The sequence below is a fragment of the Hermetia illucens genome, chromosome 3 (assembly GCF_905115235.1).
Source record: "Hermetia illucens chromosome 3, iHerIll2.2.curated.20191125, whole genome shotgun sequence".
NCBI lineage: Eukaryota > Metazoa > Arthropoda > Insecta > Diptera > Stratiomyidae > Hermetia > Hermetia illucens.
The window spans coordinates 49,080,981-49,098,272 of record NC_051851.1 but is presented as its reverse complement, the minus strand read 5'-3'; the positions used below and the strand labels follow the sequence as shown (position 1 = coordinate 49,098,272).

Genomic DNA, 17,292 nt, shown 5'->3' with positions numbered 1-17,292 from the left:
CTGCGAGTCATCCCACCATTTCTGCCACTGCTCCAGCGACTCTTGCCTTGCCGCCTTTCGGCATTCCTTTTCAAGAGGATTCATTTTCCTTGTCTCGTACAGGCAGCGTGTCCCACTTGCCAGAATGTCTATCGGGATCATTCCCGCAATAACACACGCTGCCTCGCCTGATATTGTTCTGAAGACGCTGCATACGCTTAGCGCCACTAAGCGGTAATTCATATTCACTCTCCTACGATTACTCTCACACGCTAATGCTTCCTCCCAAACTGGTGCCGCGTATAATAGTGTGGAGCGAACCACTCTGGCCACAAGTAATCTGCGACTGTACCTTGGACCTCCAATGTTAGGCATCATCCGTGCTAATGATACGCTGGTATTTGCCGCTTTCTCACAGGCATAGTCCAGATGTCCCTTGAAATTGATTTTGGCGTCAATCATCACCCCTAGGTATTTGATAACCGGCTTCGAAGTGATGACGTGACCACCAACGCGAATATTAACCGTATTCTTCTTCCTACGATTAGTAATCAAGACCGCCTCCGTCTTTTGTTCCGCAAGGTCAAGCTGAACCATCTCCAGCCACGCTTTTATGGCGCTAATGGTTTCGTTAGCGTACATTTCAACGTCTTCAGGTTGTTTCGCGACGACAACCACAGCTAGATCATTTGCGAAACCGATTATCGTGGCCTCCTTTGGCACGGGAAGGACAAGGACCCTATTGTACATGACGTTCCACAGGAGAGGACCCAACACTGAGCCCTGTGGTACTCCTGCGGTGACGGTGTGCTGCTTGGATCCCTCATCCGTGTCGTTCCACAGTGTCCTGTCCGAAAGGTAACTGTTGAGGAGCTTAGTCAAGTAACTAGGGACACCCGTTTTAGCCAGTGAATTTTTTATCCACTCCCAGCTTGCGGAATTGACCGCATTTTTGATGTCCAACGTCACTACGGTACAGCATTTTTTAGACGACATCGCATCTCGAGCCAGCTTCAAAACAACGTCCTCCTCCTTCACCAGCATACTATGTTAATAGCATGGCGGAGTTGAAATTTTGAAATGTGACTTAATAAATAATATAGAACATAATCCTACAAGTTAGGTAGAAAGCGCACTATTATTAATAAAGTCATAATAAGTAAAATTTGACCCTTCTGTGCAAATTCAAAATTTTGAATGTCAATATCGTGCAAAACTGCATATTCTCACATAATATACGTTATATGTTACGTGCTAGGTGCTAATGTGGCAAACTTCCACTCAAATGTTTTTATAAAAGAAATACACAAAGCCTTTCATATCTGAAGCTTCCAGCTTCCGGTTTCGTCACTTGTAAATGGCTTAGGTTTCAATTTGCATAGACTGCATTTGTTGCAAATGCTCAATACCGGTTCATTGATTCTTGGACTTATTGTGAACCTGACCCTGTAAATTAGTATTTAAGACTGATATGTGAAATAAAGACCCAAGTTGCTCATTATCCGGCAACTCTTGAAGTTTCATTCAACATTTCGGTAGTACTTTGGTTCAAGTGCCTAAATACGAATTCAGAATTACAAGTGCACTAAGCAAGTGCTTAAGGGGGCGGTTTTTGGCTTTTTTTAGAAAGTTTTCGTGAAGAACTGGATAAAGATACAAATACGAGTTTTTCACCATAGATTTATTGATATCTTGAATGTGCATAGTAATTTTTCCAGCCCGATCGCATAGTTCTTTATTGAAATACTGATCAATTTATATACCCATCTCCAAAAAAGGTGACTCTTCCAAAAGAAAACAGTCCAGAGCATATTACGAAAATCGTATCGCTTTTTAGATAAAGCCTGGACGAAATTCGAGACAACGGACAATGAGATTCGGTCATTAGAAGCTGTACCGGTTGACCACGAATATTTCACAAGAATTATTACAACCAAATAATGTTTTTGACACAACAATATCAGGAGATATTTGCAGAGGCAGTTTCAACATTCGATAAAGAATAGAAGAAAAACGGAATGCAATCAGAAGGTTTACAGACCAATTCATCAGTGACTTCGAGAGTCTCGACAGTCGCTCAAAATTTCAGTGTAGACGGTTTAAAAATGAGAAAACAAGCCATTATGGCTTCCCTTCAACATTTGTTGACTGGTCTCAAAAAGGAGACAGTGGAGCAGTAATCTGATTATTACAATCCCAATCTTTCCACAATAGACCAGGAGTAAAATTGAAGGACTAAATGACTCTGTTTGGGAGCAATGCAAGAAACCCGAGGAAACAGTGTACAATATGCAAAAATACATTGAACTTGAAGGTTTGGTGCAGAGTCATCGCATGGTGATAGTATCGAAGCAATGAGATAACCGATCCACTCTAGGTAAATCAAGACAGATAGCAAGTTTATAGCACTTGAAAGAGGATTGAATGCTTCAAATTTGTCCTATAATGGTAAACATCAGATGGTGATTCCCTACAATCATCCATTGACTGAACTCCTCATCCAATCCATGATGATAACTTGCACTGTGGACCACAAGCATTACTGTCAACAACTCGATGACAATTTTGGTCAATCAAGATAGCTAGATCAACTGTCCAGCACTGTGTCAGCTGTTGCAAATCTAGGTATTGACTCAAATGATGGGAAATCTACCTCACACCAGAGTATAGCGAGCTCGGCCATTTGTGAATTCAGGGGTAGATTATTGCGGCCCTTTATGGAAACACTACAAAATATGTGGAAAGACACCACAAAAAGCCTATGTTTTGGTATTCTGTTGCTACGCAACAAAGGCGGTCCATTTGGAAATAGCAAGCGACTTGACAACCCAGATATTTATTGGGGCTCCGAAACGTTTTATTGGACGAAGAGGCCACTGTGAAAATTTATACAATGACAATGCCACCAACTTAGTCGATGCAAAACATCAATTTGCCGACTTAAAATCTACAGCGTACTCTCCTTCTGGTCAACAGGCCATTCTCAAAGCATACAACACCAAGGAAGTAGTTCAATTATTCCTCCTAGAACTCCGCACTTTCATATATATTGATCGCGAATATCCTCATTTCGGAGACGATTGAAACGTGTCACGCCACTAGCCCAACGAAAAATATTCTTCTTCATTACCGTAAGACGCCATTCATTGTCTTTTATAGTCGACCAACACTCAGAACCACAGCAACGACAGAACGGACGACATTGGGGTAAATTTTAGATTTGCGACGTTCGTTAATACATCGATCACAAAGAACACCAGTTGTGAAACGCCACTTCATCCAGGTTGCGTTAATGCGTGAACCAATTGCATAACGCAGTTCTCCATTGGCTGATAGCATTGACCCGAAATAATAAATCACTGTCTTTGACAGTGATTGTGCCTGTTTCATGGGGATCGGTCGTCAAAAATTCAATTTTATTTAGACTCAATCTGAGACCGTGTTGCATGAGGCGATCATTGCATTTTTGGACAAGTTAGGATAACATCATCTGCATAAAGCAGTGTATAGGGCACTGGATGTTGGATGTCTCGGGTGACAATATCTATAACAAGAACAAAGAAGAATCGGGAGAGTGCGCTTTCTTGATGAACACCCAGAATCTCTTTGAAAGAAACACATTGATATTTGTGCTCTACGAGAATGGTGCCAAAAGTTGCAATATTGAACCAGAGAGTTGTGAAAATGGCTCTCTATTTTGGTACCCAAGTCCGAGGATTTCTGTGGCGCCATTAAAGAAGTCGAGGGATTTGATGACGGACTGATGAAGCTTATCATATCATGAACTTTATTATATCGACTGATTTTATAAATTGATCGCACTGTTCATTTCTTCACGACTATGCACCACGAATAAGCTGACCCCCTTACGAGAACAATACTCTCTAGCATCTACTTGGTACAGAAAACTATAACGTGACTGTCATGGTGGGCGATCTTTTTGGTCATATGGGTTAACAACTAGGTGCCATGGAGGAAAGGTTATGGAAGGAGCAATGAGGATAGCATACATATTATCGATTTTCAGCACGTGGTGATGTCTCGTGTGATTGTCTCATCTTAATACATTTTATAGTGCGAATAGTAAAGCAAAAATCGACTACATCTTCAAAAGAAACCAATTTTTTATCAGTGTCTTTCACTTCTAAACTATTGAATACTATCTTGCGAATCAAACCATCGATAAAACAACACAAGCAATGGATTGGCCCAATGCGAATCAAATGGTGACGATTGCGTGAGAAAACGGATGTGATCTCGCTTATTCGATTTTCGACCATTACGAACGCCGAAGAAATGGTGAATCAAACCAAGTCTGTGAGGTGGAAAGACACGTCCGCACCAGTTCAGTCGCGTGAACGTGTGTAGGATTGGCACCCACTAAAAACCACCCCTCGTCTTTACGACTCTACTATGCTGTCCGTATCGGAGAAAATCCATCCATCAATCCTCCATAGACCGTCTTTGAACGCTTGCTGAAGAAAATTCTGTCATAACCTTGCAACATGTCGCCACCTCTCTACTCTATCTTCATTGAAAAGCTCACAGCCAAATCAGCAGTAAAACTCGATCTGCGTGTGGCTTTATAGGCTGCTGGGAATGCCTAGAGTTCCGAGGTACTTCATCTAGGATGATGCTATGGCCGAAGGGCTTCCGTGTCTAATGTCTGGCGTAACGTATTCTGACGAGACTGTACGCTTCAGTTTCTTTAATACCGGAGTGCAGGGAGAGGCGGTGTATGTAGAAGTCCATTGAGAATATCTGGAATTTGGATATCCTCCTTTTATTGGTAAAACGCATCAACTAGGTTTTGGTTGGATTTATGCCAAGTTCCCATTTTTCCGTCCACATGCGTCCCCCCCGCCAGCGTTTCCTTCACTAATAACGAATGGAAATATCACCAAGTCGTGGGCTTGCTTATCCACCTTTACTCCATTTCACTAACAACTGGAGTGCCACGGAAATGGCGCCCACCTGTGGCGCCCCCCTCACTACAAAACCAATCATATGGCTACCTCCTAGATAAGATTAGATTATCCTGGCTCTTAGCATTGATACTATCCAATTTTGGTGGGAGCTTCTCCGCATCACCACCTCCAGGAGTGCGATAATTTTTCTAAAGTATTACTAATGAAATGCCATCTGAGATCGGGGATTTATTTGCAAAAATTTCATCCTCAGTAATTAACGATTGGATATCACACACGCACACCAATCAAACACATCGAACCGCACTGGTTAAACGGGAAGAATGAGGATAGGAGAGTAGAACTTTGAGACCGTTGATAATTTTTCCTATCTAGGGTCGACAATCACAACCGAAGCTACGATGATGAAATCCGCTCTTGGTTGCTGTCAGCCAACAGAGCCTATTTTAGCTTACAAAAACGATTCCGCTCGAAACGTCTCACCATAGGGTCAAAGCTCTTACTGTACAAGACAATGATTTTGCCAGTCCTCATGTATTCTTCGGAGACTTGGGTTCTTAGCAAGAAGAATTGCGAACTTTTGGCCGCGTTCGAGAGAAGAATCCTCCGAAGAATTTTTGGCCCCCTACATGAGGATGGACGATTCCGTAGCCTACATAACGACGAAATCTATGGGCGATACCATGACCGTCCGGTTGTGGATAAAATCCGGCTCAATAGGTTATGGTGGGCGGGTCACTTAATCCGTATGGATGAGGATGATCCCACCCGGAAAGTCTATAAGGGCAATATATATGGTAGAAAAAGAAGACGAGGTAGACCCTGCCTAAGATGGAGCGATGGTGTAGGTCAGGACCCCAGACAGCTTTTAGGGATATCGAATTGGTGGACCTCGGCGCAAATCCGGGATGTTTGGAGTTCCTTATTAAAGCAGGCCTAGACCGGATACCAGTTGTTGTGCCGTTGATGATGACGATGATAATATCACCAGGCTGGGACTACATGGCCTTCAAGCGAGGCTCCGATTGAAAGTCTTCCTCGCACGCAGGGAACTGCGTATGTACCAACAGCTCCAGAGTCTCCCCAGAAGATTCCGTACATGAACCTTCAGACTTTTAAGAATGGGTGGACTTCTGTGTTCCTTGACTAAAATCTAATTGAGATTCGCAGCCTCCCTATTAACAGCAGGTAAATCCAATTAAAGTTACATTTTGCATATTTTATAAATATGGCTAAGATATTTAGATTTGATTTCATTTTTTATTTTCAAACCAAATTTTATATAATGTAGCCGGCGAAGATCTTGCACTGAAGAATGGAACAAATGGTTTCTGAAATACTGTATACCGCATAGTTCAAGAAAAAATTGTAACCGAAAGACTAAAATTTTTCTATTTATCTGCATTTCCAATCCATTAAGACCAAAAACATAGAAAATTCTTGCTACTTTTCGAATTTCCTAATATCACGGCCATGAACTCCGTAGACAAACAGGTTCCTCTTCCTGGAAATACACAAAAAAGCTCCAGCTTGAAAGGATTCTTCCAAATATTACGGTCAAGTATTAGAGCAACATCGTACGGACGCAAAAGCACGAATACGGTTTGATTTAATGAAGCATTCACCAATTTCTCATCTCAGTAAGCTTAGCCCGCGAAAAAACTCATTCTTTGATTGAATTTTCATATTCCAATGAAACCATTATACATCGCCTGAATGTTTGAATTCTTATTAATAATCATAAATTCATTTCATTACGTTATGTTTTTTAATATAGAAAATTGTTTTGATATCCTTCATCTTCGTCATGATAAGACATTAATTTTTTATTACTGATTTTTATGCTCGCATTTTCGGCTGAGTTCTACTGTTTCGCCCTGAACCCCTTATGATGATAAATATGTCGTTTAATTTCGGCCCATTTCATTCAATTAAATGCTGAAAGGTCCATTTTTTCCAGATTCTTGGAGTTCGCTATGAAAGATGCAAAAAAAAAGAATATTATGTTTTTGGAAAGCCGATTTTTTTTAATTATTAAACATTTATTTAATTTGGAAGATTTTACATGATTTGTTTGTAATTTGTCAATCAAAGGATTTCAATAATCCAAAGGCTCAAGTCCGTACGACAAAAAAAGGTAAATTAGTTATAATTGGCTGAATGGGTACAGTTTGCCTATAATGTGACATCTAGGCATCCCGGGGGTGCATTTTATTTGGGGAGAGTAGTCACCATTATTAGAGCTAGCGTAACACTTACTGAAATCACTCGTCGCTTAAGGATGCGACGGTAGATCTAGCCGAGCTTTAGTCTCTCAAACTCGTCCTGTTTTCGATTCTCGATTCATCATGGATTTTTGCGTTCTTCCAGTTTCATCATTGAAATCACTAAAACTAACACAAAAAAAAGTCAGACGATGGAGGCTCAGCGCTTCAGATATGAACGCCTTTGTGCACTTTGCTTGTAGAAATATTTAGATGGTCGCATTTCAAGTAAATTCCCAAAATAAAATAATACACGGATTCCGGATTTCCATGGAAGTAAGTATGGAAGTAAGCGAAGGATGCACCTGCTAACCCAACACTAAAAACCATGTCATCAAATCCTATCTCACCCTTCATGGTGGTGGTTTTCTTGTTACAGCATAATGGAAGAAGCCTCGGAGACTGACATCAGAACGACGGGCCTGTAAAAGAAGGTGAACAAACAATGTGCTCATTTTCTTATAGAACTTGCTTGCTATACAAAATAGGAGCTGATAAGCACGTAATCGATACCATCCCCCAATATAAGCCACTTGTAGCAGCGTTCCTAGAGATATGCTAGGTGGGGAACGGTTTCCGGAGAAGAGCAACCATTCCATGCAATACCTCGGTTATCCTAGTTTCCAAGTCAATCGGTCGTCAGACCCCTCGTTCAGACAATACTTTCTATGTTTTCCATAGCATTACCAATGTAAAAAAACTGCGACGTTTCACGAAGTTATCATTGGAAGTTCCTGGTTTGTGCGAAAGGAGATTCATAAGCTCATTCATGGTCTCTTCAGACGGCACCACTTTCAAACAAATTGATTACATATTACCCCAACACCGTGATCTATCAAGCATGATGAATGCAAAAACGTCAGTCAGGTAAAAATAAACATTGAAGCGATTCATAACAAAGTCCTCGTTAACACTCATAAAACGAAAAATGAAGGTCACAATAAACGCAGTTATCAGATGTTCTACAGCCAAAACATTGACAAATAAGCTTCACAACCACCTTAAGATTGATATCGTTGTGCAGCCGCAAATATATTTGACCACAACCTGTAAAAAAATGGATTGATTCAACGGTGATTCATCATCATCATCATCAACGCCGTAAAAACCGGTATCAGGTAAGGAATTCCAGGCACCCCAGCCTTGCACCGACGTCCTGCAATTCGACATCCCAGCGTTGCACCGAGGTACACCAATTCGACATCGCTAAAAATTGCCGGGCGTCTTGACCTACACCATCACTCCATTTTAAACAGGGTTTGCTAATTACAATTGGGTTAATATGGATGTGACCAACTACATCATGCAGTTCATCAATTGATATTCAAAGTATGGGACAACGAATCAATGCCTGACAACCGGCAAAGAGGCATTGTCTGTCCCATGCAAAAAAAGGGATTATCATGCAATGCAGCAATTACAGAGGTATCATGTTGCTGAGTACTATCTATAAGATATTCTCCGCTACCTTGCGAGACCGGTTAGCCCCATACGTCCAGAACATTATTGGCCCATACCAAAGAGGTTTCACTCCAGGGAAATCAGCAACAGATCAAATTTTCCCTGTGCGGCAAGAGAGGGAAAAACGGCTGAAATTTGGCCATCAGCTGCACGATCTTTTCATCGACTTCAAGACCTCTTACGATGGTAATGATAGTGACATGGCATGGCAGCGATGTCAGCGACAAGGAGCAAAGAACGAACAACACCGAATGGCACTGTTCAAACGAAAACAATAAAGACAGGAGACTACAACTTTAAGGTCCAAAATTACAACCGATAAAAGATATGATGATGAAATCCGCGGATAGTTGTTGATTGTCAACAGAGCCCATTTAAGCTCACAAAAACTTTTTCGCTCAAAACGTTTTACTGTACAAGAGTATGATGTTGCCAGTCCTTATGTATTTCTAAAAGATCTGCATCCGTAGCAAGAAAAATTGCGAGCTCTTAGCCGCGTTCGGGAGAAGAACTTTTGGCAATATCCCATTTAGTATTTTAAGTTACGGTGCGACTTTACAAACTATCTAAAGGGCACCTGAATGTTACTGATATGAGAGCGACTCTAGTGTCAACGAACCTCCCACATTACCGAACGTGTGCCGCTAGAACACTTCAGTGAAGCTTCAGTATTTGTGGGCGGAGTTTCTCGGTCAAATCTATCATTTTTAGGGTTTTGTGTAAAACAAAACCTTAATAAAATCGGTTTACCGCCTGTCTTTCCGGCTGCCACAACCTTTATCTCCGAAACTCCTATTGATACGAAGATTGGTTGAAAGGGGTCCCCATATATGGAAAATGAGGGTGTACATTTTTTTTCACTGGGTGCAGTCACTGCACTGCTTTCCGAAATCGATATAAGGGAGTTTGCTGGAAATCACACCGTCTCTAACAGAGTTATATTCCTACCTGAATCGTTCATCATCTAGTTTTCCGACTTGCTTGAAGTTTTTGGGACAGTTCTTGATTACTGGACAATCCTATATCATCGTTATCAACGGCGCAACAACCGGTATCCGACCTAGGTCTGCCTTAATAAGGAACTCCAGATATCCAGGTTTTGCGCCGAAGTCCACCAATTCCTAAAAGCGTCCTGGCTTACCCCATCAACCGTAGATATTGCCCTTATAGGCTTTTCGGGTGGGATCATCCTCATTCATACAGATTCAGTGACCCGCCCACCGTAACTTATTGAGCCGGAATTTTGTCCACGACCGGACTGTAGGCTACGGAATCGTCCTCATGTAGAGGACCAAAAATTCTTCGGAGAATTCTTCTCTCGAACGCGGGCAAAAGTTCGCAATTGTTCTTGCTAAGAACCCAAGTCTCCGAGGAATAAATGAGGACTGGCAAGATCGTTGTCTTTTACAGTAAGAGCTTTGATCCTATAGTGAGACGTTTCGAGCGAAACAGTTTTTGTAAGCTTAAATAGGCTCTGTTGGCTACCAACAACCGTGCGCGGATTTCACCATCGTAGTCCATCTATTAGGTATTATTACCACGATATGCAGGGTGTCCAAAAGGTCAATGACAATACTTAAAGGGCTAAATGATAGTTTTCAATTGTTCTTTTGGATCAGATTTTCGAGTGTCACTCCTAAAAAAATCATATTCTCAGATTGAGATTTCAGGTTGTCTATACTAATTAGACATGTCATTAATCAAATAGTAACATAAAAAGTAAAGTTCAAAGTGAGGTGGCTGTATCAAAGCCGCTTCGTGTCTCTGTCCGTGTTTATCAAGGAAACGCCCTCTCATCAATCCTCTTTGTGCTGTTAACCCATGTAAATACCTCGGGTCAACGTTATCAGCCAATGGAGAACTACGTTATGAAATTGCTTCACGCATTAACGCTACCTAGATGAAATGGCGTTCCACACCTGGTGTTCTTTGTGATCGACATATCAACAAACGTCTCAAATCTAAAATTTACCGCAGTGTTGTCCGTCCTATCGCTCTCTTTGGTTCTGAGTATTGGCCGATTATAAAAGACAATGAACGGCGTCTTGCGGTAATGGAAACGAAGATGTTGCGTTGGACTAGTGGTGTGATACGTTTTGATCACATCCGATCGATATAGGCTTCCACCGATTGTGGAAAAACTGCGAGAGAGGCGTCTTCGATGGTATGGTCACGTAATTCGCGGTAACGAGAATTCACTTGCCAAGATTGGTCTGAACATCGAAGTTGATGGTAAGCGACCAAAAGACCGGCCGATAAAACTGTGGAAGGGGATTTAAAAGCCTCGCGATTGCATCCAGATCAGGCATTTGATAGATTCAAATCGCGAAATCGATCACGACGAACCGACCCCGCTTGTGAACGGGAGAAAGGCTGAAGGAAAAGACGAGTCATGCTCCCGCTCGAGAAGGAATACCACGTATGGATTATGATCTCCACTGCATCTGAGCAAAAAGGTTCCAATACCGATTCAAAATTCGCATGTCGACCGGTGTCTTGTACGAACACGTGATTGATTCGCGCGCCACTCAGTTAGTTTATGTCATAGCGGAGCGCTAGTGGTCTCGTTCAAGGGGGGATACTATAAAGTTTTGTCCCGACACGGTTCAGTCGCCATCATGCGTTGGAATAGTGAGGAGCGTGCCTTTGCCGTTGAGGTTTACTTTTCAAGCGGATGTTCGGTTATTGCAACACAGCGTGCATTTCGGAATCGCTTTAATTTAGCCCCGTTGGTTCCCGTCCCAGACCGCAAATCAATTGTTACATGGGTCACTACATTCAGACAAACTGCAAGTGCGACAAAAGGAAGAACTGGAGTCCCTCGGCTCGTTAGATCACCTGAGAACATTGAAGCAGTGAGAGCGTCAATGTTGCGATCGCCACGGCGTTCTGCGCGCAAACACGCATCTGCCTTTGGACTATCCGATCGTTCTGTGAGAAGAATTCTTCGTGATGATCTTCATTTTCATCCCTATAAGATGGCGATAGTGCAGGAACTTTCAGAACGTGACTTCAATTCTCGGATGAACGCGTGTGAACTTCTTCTTGATGTCGTTCCCGAGGGTGCTATTGTTTTTTTTAGCGATGAAGCCCCACGGCTAGAAAATTTGGATTTGGGGGACACTTGATTCCAACAAGACGGTGCAACAGCACACACTTCAAGAGCATCGATGGCTGTTTTGAGGGAACACTTTCCAGAGCGCCTTATCTCAATTAGAGGCGATTTGGAATGGCCGGCACGCTCTCCCGATCTATCCCCTTGTGATTTTTTTCTATTTTTGAAATCCCGTGTTTATGTGAACCATCCAAGAACCCTACAAGATTTGAAGACCAACATCCAAGAAGAAATTGCCAACATAACACCTGCTATGCTAACAAGAGTCATGACAAACGCCAGAAATTGGTTTACGCAATGTATGGAGAATGGGGGACGTCACCTAACAGATTTGATCTTCAAAACAATGTAAATAAAAACTTTAGACATGTACCTACATTATAAAAAATAAACAAATATTTTCGGATGCATACAATAGTTTTTATTGAGTTTTGAAAAAAGGAAGTTATGCTACCGCACCCTGTAGATTAAGATTAATGTTCGCGATAAGGCATATTACCAAATTGTTTACTGGAACAGTGACTACTTTGTCCAGTAAAATGGTGGAGGAGTCTTTTCATTAATGAATACTTGACAGGTGTATAATTTCGAGAACTAAATTAAACGGATAAGCTTTTTAAGCCAATAGCCAAGTTAGTTCAGTATTTTTTTTTACATTATGTGTCGAAAAATAGAAAAATGTCATACTTCAGTTTAAAACAGAGTTTTTATTAAACGTTTGGAATTGTTGAATGAAATGGCTAATGAGTATAGAAAATCTGAAATCTGAATCTTAAAATATGATTTTTTTAGGAGTGGCACTCGAAAATCTGATGCAAGACAACGATTTTAACGAATCCCATTGAATTGCCAATATCTCGGATCCGTGAACCTTTCTCTATTAGCCCTTTAAGTATTGTTGACTTTTTTTACACAAATATATTGTTCTGCAAAATTATTACAAAAAAATATAAGATGTGGGATTTGAAATATGTATACTCTGAATTAAATGATGAGATAAATATACTACCTTTTTGTTTATTGAATTATAAAAGCATCTATTATGCACAGTATTTATTACCTGCTTCTCTACTGCATTTTCCCAACATTCCTGAAACAAAAAGATATTTATAATTATTACCAAATGTACATACAGAATCTTAATTTGTAAGGATCTGCATGTTGTTTGAAATTATACAAGAAATCAATTTTGCATGTATTAAATGATCAGAACTGCTATTTTTCAGCCGCACAATGGAGTTTGAATTTGGCGGAGAATAGAATTATTATTCCAGTGAATTATTGTTAGCTACGAGGAAAATACTATATCACTTTTCAGTTTGTATTCTACGTCAGTCCATGGTTTGAAGCGCGATTCGCCGTCGGTTCACAGCAATGTGCTCCAACTACCTTTAAGATTTTCGGAGACATTTGTCACTCTTCGTTCGCTGTTCTGCTTTGGGATATTGGGCTGCATTGCATCCAGAATCCAAAATTTTGGATCTACCACTTCCGTCTTCCTATCGGCACATTCACTAGTACCTATTCTTCACTAGTTATTGCCCTAGACACGATGAAACGATGCAGATAGGAATTGACGAAACCTGCTTATTTTGAATAACACTAGCACAGAGAGAACAGAATGTTAGTGCTGATTTTTTGATTTTGGATTTTGGACAAAACATAGAAAGCCGTTTTGGAGCTATTAATGGGTTTGGTAGCATAAAATTGGTTGCTGCTGCTGTCCAAGAATCAACGCTTCCTATATATACAATTTGATCAGCGCCTTCAATGTTCTGCTCATTAATTCAAATGAAAGAAGTGCGATGGCCACTCAAGCACAGAGCATTGGTTTTCTTGGTGTTTGTCTTCAAAGCGAATTTGCTTGCCTCTTTTTATAGATATAGAGCCATTTGCTCCATGACGATAAGGTGCGAAAAAAGCATACATATTGATTCCCCAGCCTACAATATCTCGACTCGTTTCTTGGAGGAGGAATCTAGATGCTCATATTGGCGGTGGCTAACCATATTATTCATCCAATGCGAAACTTCATTTTACTTCATGCGATTCAGAATCATGGGAAAGTACTCCGTCCACCCCCTCCCTCGGAAACCACCTTATCGTGATGGGGAAGCCTGTGGTAGTTTACTACTACATTAAGGGTGTCCAAAAACACATGAAAATGGAAACAAAGGATTGTAACTCCCCAAGTATTAAGAAGTCAACCAAGAGACTGGTTGAGGGTCACATTCGCGAAAGGACGCTAAGGTCGCACCCACTAAACGAAAACCAACATGTTGGTGGACATTGAAGTTGCGTTTGACTGTGCGTCCTACCTGCCAGAAAGCATGGCGTTATCCTGCCAGAGAGCATGGCATTAATGAAACTTTAGTTAATCTTAGTGTACTTTCGCAGTGTTTCTAGCGATTAAAGTTGTTTGAAATAATTAAGACCTGCGTTTTTCTATTTGCTTGTTATATTTATTGATCTTGCAAATACCGATATTTCGGGAACCACTTGGTCTCTTCATCAGCGCTACCATGTCAGAGTAAGATTACTTTGTCAATTTATAATTAGGATTAAGTTAAATAGAGAAGAAACAGAACCAATTGATTCTGTGGACATTATTCGGAAATATTGATTCAGCGACAGTCTTGAACTTCCAAATGTCAATCGCTCCACTTCTGCCTATTCGCTCGTATCCTTTCGAAAATAAGTTCAGTGGTGTCCTGAAAACGCACAGTTTAGTCGTGCTACGTCGCTACGTCCCTGGAGCTGTTACTGCTTCCACCATTTTGTGGCTACGTGTTCTTTTCGACGGAGTGCTTTTACCATTTCCATCGATAGTCCTGCTAAAGTGATGCAAATTGAAAATTAGGAATTCCATCGATTTGTAGTATTATCTTCTTCAAAGGTTTTTGTTTTTCCTGAATTATGGATTTATCGCTTTTCCATGTCTCTGAATATTTAACGAAATGGAAATGGATGTCGGTACATTTTTCTTTTAACTTCTTTTCCACTTTTAAAAAAAACTTCCTACTCTTTTACATCTCTAAATTGAATCTCTAAATTTTCCAAATCCCTTGCTTCCACGAATTCAAATTTTCCACCCACAGCGTTGTTTTTGAACATAAACCATTTTAGCAGTTAACAGCTTTATTTCATATCCTTTCCTCGGGATGTATTCACGAATACTGGTGATTCGATAAGGGTGTACGTAGGCGGCGAACACGTTTAATTGGTTTAAATTAAATCTAGTGCATTCGACAAATACTTGTAGTAATTGTAGCAGAATTCTGGATGTGCGTGCAATCAACTAAGCGGAATAGGAGTGTTTTGAATCATCCGTCCAACAAACTATAGGAGCGAATACTACAACAGAACAATTCGGAATAAAACTAAAATGTATATAAGGATTTTCAAATGGGAAATATTACGCGGACAATGCAATGATTTTATCCTTGTCGACGGTTTTGTTTTTACACTTTAACTAGTCGAGAAACCGGAAGCTGGATACTTTGGGTATGAAAGGTTTTGGGTATTTTCTTTATAAAAATATTTGAGTGGATTTGTCCCATTAGTACCCAGCAAGTGATATGCATATATTACGTGAGAATATCCACTTCCGCGTGAACTGACGTTCAAAGTCTTCAATTTCCACAGAAGCGACAACTTTGACTTATTATAACGTTGTTAATAATAGTTCCGACTAACTTGATAGGATCTTATATAATAATATACTATTATTAACTTTATTTTAACAGATACTGGTGGCATGGAGGGTATTTTGGAGCCTAGGTACCATATAATGGTACTGGTGGATAATACAGTCAGATGTAACCACTTGAACTGTGAGCAGAAGAACGCCCCAGGGTGGCGTCATTTTTCCGGTGCAATAGTTAACAGTGACAGGCGGGGGCATAAATCTAATCAAAACCGAACTAATGCTGTTCACCACCAAGACAATGAGACTATCCGAATTCAACTCCCGCGACTGAATAAAAAAAGATTGATCTTTCCTCCAATGTACAATATTCGGGTTTAATCCTGGATCCGAAGCTACATCAGAGATTGAACATAACATACAACTGCGGCTTAAGAAAACCTGTATAGCCCTCTATGCCTCGCCGAGAATGATTGACAGAATGTACACAGCTGTGTTTCAACCAAACTTGGCCTACAGCTCTATTGTATGGTGGCGGGCTTTGAGCAAAAAGTACAATAGAAACTTAATAGGTTTCAAAAGACCTTGCTCAGGTCACTGGTAGCACCTGTAGTCCTGCCTCCTGCTCCTCCACTTTCTTCAACATTAAATATATTTTAGCATGCAGACTCAGACTCCGGGTTGCTGGTCATAGGATCATAGAAGGGGATGAGCGGTCTGACGGACTGCCCGGGCGGGGCTCTGTTCTTGGCGGTATATTGGATAGTATAGTATAGATCCTGCTGGCGATAGTCAAAGGTGGAATCTATTCGCAGTACTTAGCAGAAGCGGATCTCAAATGGTGAAGGCTGACCATCTATATCAAGTTAGGCTAGATTTGGCCCGCCAATAATAAAACCTTTTGGTGAAAAATTTGTGCGCCAGAGTCGTGGAAATGCATGCAAGATTACGGCAGTTCGCGCGGGGTGCTGCCCTACAGGGGACTATGCCGCCAGGCTGGATATACCCTACAATCGGCATTGCGAAAGCTGCGTAGAAGAGGGAGAAACCCTCACGCAGTTCCTTTGCGATTGTCCAGCTCTAGCTAAAGTCAGACGGACAGTAGGTCAACCATTATTTGAGAATATCGGAGAGATCTCTAGCTGTATGGGACGAAAGCTGTTTTCTTTCGGGAATACTGTGGGCTGGATCTGAAGATCTCAGCCTATTAGACTCTGCCCCTTTGCACTTATCATAGCAGTCATGGTTTTAAGAGTTTGTACTACAGCGCTAATCTGGTCCCTAGGAAGCGGCCATTGATACTTACGCTACTAGTAGCGCCAATCGGTGATCTACTTGGCATGCTCTATGCAAAGGAGGCATTGCATGAAAACTACTAGCTTGCTCTCTCAGTGGACAGGGTATTGGCGGGTTTTATTTTTCCTTACTGGGTCCGAAGTTGAAAACTCAAACCATTCCGATTCCCCTCCTATGGCTTTGTTATGTGTGTCGAGCAGCATTTAGGCTCTGCCACCCGCCATTGTGAAAAGCTTGTTGCAAGTTATCCATACCCTAACTTGAAAGACCAGCTGGCACACTTTTTCTTGATTTTAATTGCAGCGGACTCGCCTTCATCCACTTCATATGTATTTAAGTAAGTTTTATCATATTTGAATGGAGTGGGAAATATAAAGCAAAAGACTACTTTCAATACAGCAGAATGATGGTGAGGGTAAACAAAGATATGTAATAATACGAATTTATCCGTGGATATAACAATACATCAAGTTCTTCATAAAAAATGGTCCCTAAAATTATTATGGGCAAACCTTCGCTTTCAGGAAAACCGAGTCCAAAAAGATTGCCGCCAATCCAAAAAAAACTATCGTTAAGCTAAAGTTATTCTTACAGAAGAATAGT

The 17,292-nt window shown here is 41.0% G+C and overlaps 1 protein-coding gene across 1 annotated transcript in view; it reads right to left on the bottom strand.

Moving 5' to 3' along the window:
- The window catches only part of LOC119652468 (pyrokinin-1 receptor), a 513,354-nt gene that overhangs the window by 303,482 nt on the left and 192,580 nt on the right, over nucleotides 1-17,292 (bottom strand). The window contains exon 3 of the mRNA XM_038056634.1: nucleotides 12,808-12,837. The gene's annotated coding sequence lies outside the window, so the exon portion shown is untranslated. The remainder of the gene's footprint in view (nucleotides 1-12,807; nucleotides 12,838-17,292) is intronic.